At 39.3% G+C, this 7,522-nt stretch overlaps 1 protein-coding gene across 2 annotated transcripts in view; it reads right to left on the bottom strand.

Moving 5' to 3' along the window:
- LOC115225855 (glutamate--cysteine ligase catalytic subunit-like) overlaps positions 1–2,717 on the bottom strand; it is a 42,544-nt gene extending 39,827 nt beyond the window's left edge. The window contains exon 1 of one of the 2 annotated variants that reach the window (XM_029796843.2): positions 2,547–2,710. The gene's annotated coding sequence lies outside the window, so the exon portion shown is untranslated. Of the gene's footprint in view, positions 1–2,546 lie in introns of both variants that reach the window. The other variant, XM_029796844.2, reaches the window with a different exon arrangement.
- Positions 2,718–7,522: the final 4,805 nt, after the last annotated feature.

The raw sequence follows: 7,522 nt of genomic DNA on the forward strand, positions 1-7,522 counted from the left end.
ATATGCTGTACTTGAGAAGACCTGACAAGCTAAGTGAGACCTTAACCTGTGGCTTATGCCTGTGGTGTAACCAGCCCACTTATGCATACATTTCCTTCATTGGACACTAAACCCTGCTTGCGAAGTTCTTTTTGAGGCAAGTGAAATTGTAATCAAATTCGATGACAGCACCGCATGACTGGCATGCATGCTAATGGAGCGCTAAGAGCACCATCTGACTGTGATCGCTGTGAGGGCCACTGACAGGCTCCCATGCCAGTGGCATGTAAAAAACATCATCCAAGCATGATCGTTACCAGTGTTGCTTCACTGGCACATGTGCCAGTGGAACGTGAAAAACAACATTTGAGCAAGGTCGTTGCCAGTGGGACTGGACTGGCTCCTGTGCAGGTGGTACATAAAAACACCATTTGAGCTGGCCGTTGCCAGTACCACTTTACTAGCCCTCATGCTGGTGGCACATAAAAGCACCCACTACACTCTTGGAGTGGTTGGCGTTAGGAAGGGCATCCAGCTGTAGAAATTCTGCCAAATCAGATTGGAGCCTGGAGCAGCCATCTGGCTCACCAGTCCTCAGTCAAACCATCCAAACCATGCCAGCATGAAAAGTGAACGTTAAACGATGATGACACACACACACACACACACATATACGGCGCACGATAGCCCTCTTTCAGTTTCCATCTACCAAATCCAGGCTTTGATTAGTCCAGGGCTGTAGTAGAAGACAACTGCCCAAGATGCCACACAGTGGGACTGAAGCCAAAACGATGTGATTGGACGGCAAACTTCTTAGTTCATAGCCACTACATATTCAAACTGAAGTGTAACAAAAGATCTTTAATTAGAATTAAAAATTTGAGTAAAACGAAGTAATTGTGAGATCTGACCTGAAAGAAATTAACACTGAAGTAGAAATATTCATCTCCCCTAGATAAACCCAAATATATGGTTTATTACAAGAGATATTGGCAAAGGATTAAAGGACCTTCTCAAACCATGGGTGCATAAAGCCAATTTCCTGAATCCTGTGATTATAAATTATGCCTTACCTAGACAGAGTGCCAGTCTGTGACAGGATTACTCATGTTTACAAGTTAAGTGGACTGGAGTAACATGAAACGAAGTATTTTCCTCAATAATACAAGGCCTCGTCTGGTCTAGGATTCGAAACCACAATCTTACAATCATGAATCCAACACCCTAATCATTAAGCCATGTGCCTCCACAGGTTATTTTATATGTGGATCATCCAAAGAAAATTTGTGTTGAGACAACCATAAAATGCAAAATTCACTAACTTCAGTAATGTATGATAAAATTTTACACAAACAACCAAACTAATCATCCCTGTTTACTGTGAAACTATATAATTTTGAATGCAACACCCTAACTCCTAAACTAACAAAAGTACCAACCTTCGTGATACTAAACTACTTGAGAGAGGCCCGTGTTTTAGCATACAAAATCCACTTGTTTTAAACATTTTGTATTTAATTTTGATCAAAGATGGATTCTCTTTTTAATGTAAGTTACGTTCTAAAAAAGTTAGAACTGTTTGTGTCCTAGGGACTCAAAGGGACGGTTGCTAGGTTACACGTAACCAAAATCATCACATTCCTCCTGAATGATGCCAGTCCATCATAGAGTTATTCTTTTACAGTTGAGTAGACTAGAGCAACATAAAATGAACTGCCCTGCTCAAGAACACAATGCAGCACCCAATCCAAGAATTGAAACCATGATTTTGTGATCAGATGTGCAACACCCGAACCAACTTTGTCACATATTTGTACTTGTATTCTAAATGTCAACTTAATAAAGACAACCAACCTATTTTAAGAAATTTCTACTCTAAATTCTTGTATTGTGTTTTAGTATGATTCAGTTCATATCTAGAATGTATTATAAGAACCAACATTGAGTACTTGACTGGTATTCAATTTTTATTGACCCAAGGATAAAAGACAAAGCTAACCTCATCAACATTTGAACTCAAAATTTAACTAAATATTCCGGGTGTTTTGTAACTGCAATAATTTTGTCAAACTACTATGTTAATTATTCTAAAAATTAATTAAAACGGATAGGCATATTCATTAGGAATATACTCAGTTTAGAAAACACCCACAAGAAATTGCCTGAAATATTCCAGAAATGCTACAGACAATTGTAAAGAACCAATACTATGAGGGGGTGCTGAACAGTTCTGACATTTGGTAACAGAAATTACAGGACAATCTGTTAATTATGATTTTATTCAACATATTCCCCTCTCAAATTCACATACTTATTACAGCAGTCCTTCAGTTTTTCCAAGCCTTGTAAAAGAACTCTGAAGCTTGGTCTCCAACCACACCTTTAGCAACACCCTTAAAGCCAGGAACTTTTCAGTGGAGACTAAGACATCAACCAATAAATACTAATTCATGTTAATTCAAAATTTGATTTACTATATAATTTAATTAATTATCATTTAAGATGTTAAATCATTTTAAATAACTTATAAACATAAAGAGGTCATTAATAAATTTAAACATGCTCACCTCAGATATTCACAGCTTTTTCTTATCTTGCTTGCAGGTATCTGGCAGCTACCAAAGGTATGTTAATTTAAACGTTAGAAGAGAGATACACTGCTTTGACAGTTTTTATACTCCCCAAAAAATGAAAGAACAATGAACTTTCTCTATAAATAGTCATGTAACCTTATATCTCTCTTTCAACCCAGTAGTAAATCACATCTTGATACAATTCACTACTGTTTTTTCTTCTATATTTCTCTCACCACCTCATAACTTGTTACCTCTGTTTAAACATATTCTACATATTATTCAAGCATATATCATCGTTTATCATCATCATCGTTTAAAGTCCGTTCTCCATGCTAGCATGGGTTGGACGGTTCGACCGGGGTTCTGGGAAGCCAGAAGGCTGCACCAGGCTCCAGTCTAATCTGGCAATGTTTCTACAGCTGGATGCCCTTCCTAACGCCAACCACTCCGTGAGTGTAGTGGGTGCTTTTTACGTGCCACCTGCACAGGTGCCAGGCGAGGCTGGCAACGGCCATGGTCAGATTGGTGTATTTTATGTGCCACCGGCACGGAAGCCAGTCGAGGCGGTGCTGGCATCGGCCACGTACTTTACAAACTACTATGTACGTAACATCCCTCTATAGGAATCAACAAGGGAACTTCTGAACCGGGGATGGCCAACCTGTGGCACATGTAATGACTGAATTAGGTTTAGTGGAGTCTGCATGTGACAGTAAGATATGTAACAGTATGGTTAAGGTGGAAGTAGTGATCACCAGTGTAATGGTTGTTGTTGTTGCAGATGTACAACATGAAAGAAGAACAGTGATCAAAGTTGTAAAGAAATATTTATTTACTGTTACTTTATTTCAGGCCATACCTCAGCGGCTGGGGATCAATTTGTAAATCATGCAAAGTAAAGATGGATGTCGTGGACTTTCCATGCAGAGTTTGTGTTTGCGTTCTCGTCGTTGTGTAAAACTACAGAGATTGTGATGTTATAAAGGAAAGAACGTGAGCTACTGAAAGTTATGGAGTTGAGGGAAGTTGTGTCTCATCATTGGCTGATTGGAACCTTTTTTCTCTCTCTGGCTGTTTGTTTTTTATGGCTACCTGCTTGTGGCCTTGACTCTAGTCACCTCAGTTCACTAACTGTTGTTCTCACTGACTAATTTCTTTTATTTGGCACACAGGCCATGAGACAGAGGGATCAGCACAAGGACAAAACAAAAAAAATTTAGGGGCTGGTGTTATGCATCAGTTAATTCATCTAAAAATCGAACATAATGAAATAGGATGAATTTAAAAATTAAACGAAATATAGGGTTCGACCCGCAGGTTTTTCCCTTTTTTTTTTTTACTTTTTATAATAACTTTTTTATTATTGTTGTTTTTTCTCCCGTTTTTTCCATTCTTTTCCATTCAGGCCGGCTACACTAGCATGTCCCCCATTCACTCTCAACTTCCTTGCGACATTTGTCCCTCTTTTCTCAAACGTTTTTTGAGGCAGGCACCTTTTGTCCAGACTGATCTTTTTGGACAGTTGGTAGAAAAAAAAACTAGCCAACCCATGTCCGGAGATAAAGTTGCCTGTCTCAATTCCTCTTCCACGCCTCACCCTTGCTGTCCAATATGGCTACTATGCAGAAAAATGATGCCTCTGTTTCCTTGTTAAAGGAGGGAGGTGGCACAATCTTGATGATAGACTCAGTCGATAACCATACTCTTTCTGTATCTGACACCAGTTGTTCAACATAGGTTATCAGTCCCCTCAGTTCCTCACAATGTATGAAGGCATGCGTGACAGTTCCACTGACACACCCACACCTCGAGCGTGTGGGTGGCATACCAGCACCATGTCTTAACAACCTCTCTCGAACTGGCAAAGCTGATCAGTAGCGCAACATTCGAGAAGGCCTGCAGCTTGTCCAACTTGGTATCTGTGGCAACCATAATATCAATTTTATGTGACCTGAGGTCGTCGAGGAAACAGGCTTGCTTCCACTTCGAGCTCAGGCCACGCACATTCAGACAGCCTACTTAATCCAGAGGGAAACGTTCTCAGTACCACTGAGGTTGAGACCACTCCCTTCGTCTCTTCTAAGGTGGGTTCCATCGGCGGGCCAAACTCTTTGGGCGTATCTGTTAGTTCACGTATATCTTTAGGATACCTGTTTTTTTGGTCCATAAAAAGATCTCGTGGTATTTTCGCTATACTGTTCGGGTTTTTAGGGTTACTTGTCCAAAAAATGTTACTCTTTAAATGGTGCTTAATTATCTCCATCATTGTGTTGTTCGTTTTTTTTTTTTAAACTATGGTTATCCTTTCTTCTAAATTGTGGATTATTTCCACCTCTTCTTGATGAAATAAATTTTTCCTTTTCTCTGAATTAATCTTCTTCCTTTCCTTTTTTGGAGCCGCCTCTTTATTTGGTGACTCCGTTAACTTTTTAGGCCTTTTTCGCAACACCGTTTCAAAGTTCATTTCTTCTACTACCGGTGTCACTTCGGTCGGTTTGTTTACAGGTTCGATTTCGCACAGTTGCCCTCTTTGTTACAACCTCTGTGACCAAGGGCACCGCCTCCTCTGTACTTCCCTCTTGTTCATTTTCTTGTGGTTTTGCCTTTTGTGGAGAGGAGTATTTTGACCACAGGTGCCCTTTTTTCCCATATTTGAAGCACTTGGGTTTCCTCCCCTCCACATGTAATGCTAACATGATATCATCTCCAAATATCTTTTCGGTTAACTTTTCTAGATCGATCATTGCAGCTTGCCCCAAGACCTCCAGTGTCTGTTGTCTTCAATTTTGCGGAGCATCTCTCGTTATTTGGATTATGTCCAAGTCATTTCCACCTGCGGGTGGATATTTTGAATTTTAATCCGGGACGTTCTACTTCCCAGATATAGTGGTAGCATCATAATGCTACTACTTTGCAAGGTTCGAGTCGATAATTCTTTTGCCTTCTCAATCGACTCAGACCTTTCCTCTACCATTGCGAATCTTGTACCACGCATTAGTTACTTTATCTGGCCCATTACTAGCCCGAGACACCTTTCAATTGTACTCTCTTCTAAGTGTTCAAAATGCATTTTGTTTTGTGTTGTACATTTTATAAACAATTGTACACTCCTTAGTCTTGTTCAAAATTTCGCCAGATGAGGGGTGTTGTAATCCTGCTTTCACCGTTTTCCTCACAAATCATTCCGCATAAAGCCTGAATTTTCTTTTTTTTTTGTAGGTCAATATTTCATTTCCTCTCACAACGGAGGCAAAATTTCTCTTTTCTTCAACAGAAGTCATTCTTTCCCCTTCAACAGAAGACATTTTCCAAAAAATTTTCACAATTTCACAAAAATAGTAATAACAAAACAAGTTCCGCAATGGAGCGTAGTCTGCACAAAGGTAATAAGCAAATCCTTCACCTGTGGGAGAGAATAACAATTTCAACTATAAATATATGTAAAAACAGTTCAACAATATTTCCCTTACGGGGAAACCACAACATAAATTAACAATTCCTGCAAGCAGGCAACAAAACACTAACCTTACAGTATGATAATAATTAACACACACTCCCAGTCAATGACAGCTCAAACACAAGGTTCTTGCTGATTTTGCTTTACCAAATTCTAGTATTTATAACTATGAAAAATCAGCTAGAAGTATAGACATATTGTTGAGAACAATAGACTTTGTTGGGGGTCTGTCATCACTGTTCTAGCTTTTGGTGAAATAGAAGAGCTTAGAAGGGTCAAGTGGCAAAGATATTATTTTGCTTAGCAAAGGCATCTGGTAAAAATGTAACTGCTACCACTCTCAGAAAAACTATTGTTTTGGCGTGAGAAAAGTGGTGTTGGACTGTTAAGTGAAATTTGGCGATCAAGGATCGAATCCATGCCATGCCTGCATGAAGCTACTACAGACATGTATCAGAATAGATTGACGAAAGGAAAAGTGGTTTATCACTGATTTATTCATGTGTCATTATTTGTCTCCCAAAACTTTGTTGAATTAGATGTATAATAATGGCTTGTATCTGTCGGCTGGTTTTATGTGGATGGAGGAGGGTAATAATGGTAAGGCACATGCTCCAGAAAAGTTAGAATGAGTCTCAATGAAGATGCTAGGAAGTGGTAGGCATAGACTGTCAAAGAGTGAAGAAGGCACTGACTGAAAAACACCGAAGGAATTCAAATCATCCAAAAGTTAAAAGTAGATCAATAAAACAAGGAAAGTGAATGAGTTGACTAGAATATCACATAAGATGCTGAGGAAGTTGATGGCTGAAGATGCTGAGGAAGTTAATGGCTGAAGATGCTGAGGAAGTTAACGGCTGAAGATGCTGAGGAAGTTAATGGCTGAAGATGCTGAGGAAGTTAACGGCTGAAGATGCTGAGGAAGTTGATGGCTGAAGATGCTGGAGAAGTTGACGGTTGACTCACATTAATTTCTCAATGCGAATCCATGGAACAATGAAAAGAAGCTTGCAGAAACATTCGGACTGAAGTTGCAAATCCAGACTTGGTCCCTTCCTACACAGGCTGTATGTGGCCCTTTATGGTTTTGCATTTGTTTGACACATCTAATGCTATAATTATTGATTTCAAATTTTTGCAGGGAGTAAGTCAATTACATCAACCCAAGTGCTCAACTGGTGCTTAATTTATTGACCCCTGAAAGGATGAAAGGCAGAGTCGACCCTGGTGGAAATTGAACTCAATGCCATAATTATAGAAACATAACAATTAAAATTTCATTTCTTTTTCTATCAGTCTGTCTATCTGTGGCAGTCACTCTCTCCCTCACCCCACCACTCTCTCTTTCTCTGTCTCACATATAATCATGTTTTATCTCGATCAAAGTTTGATGGGACATCACACTGAGCATGAGGTTTGTTAAATTATTATTTCCATTTGTATTATGGCCTCGTTTATGTTGAAAATTGTTATCTCGTGAATGCACTTAACCTAGTGGTTGGGTTACATG

The sequence above is a fragment of the Octopus sinensis genome, linkage group LG28 (assembly GCF_006345805.1).
Source record: "Octopus sinensis linkage group LG28, ASM634580v1, whole genome shotgun sequence".
Taxonomy (NCBI): Eukaryota; Metazoa; Mollusca; class Cephalopoda; order Octopoda; family Octopodidae; genus Octopus; species Octopus sinensis.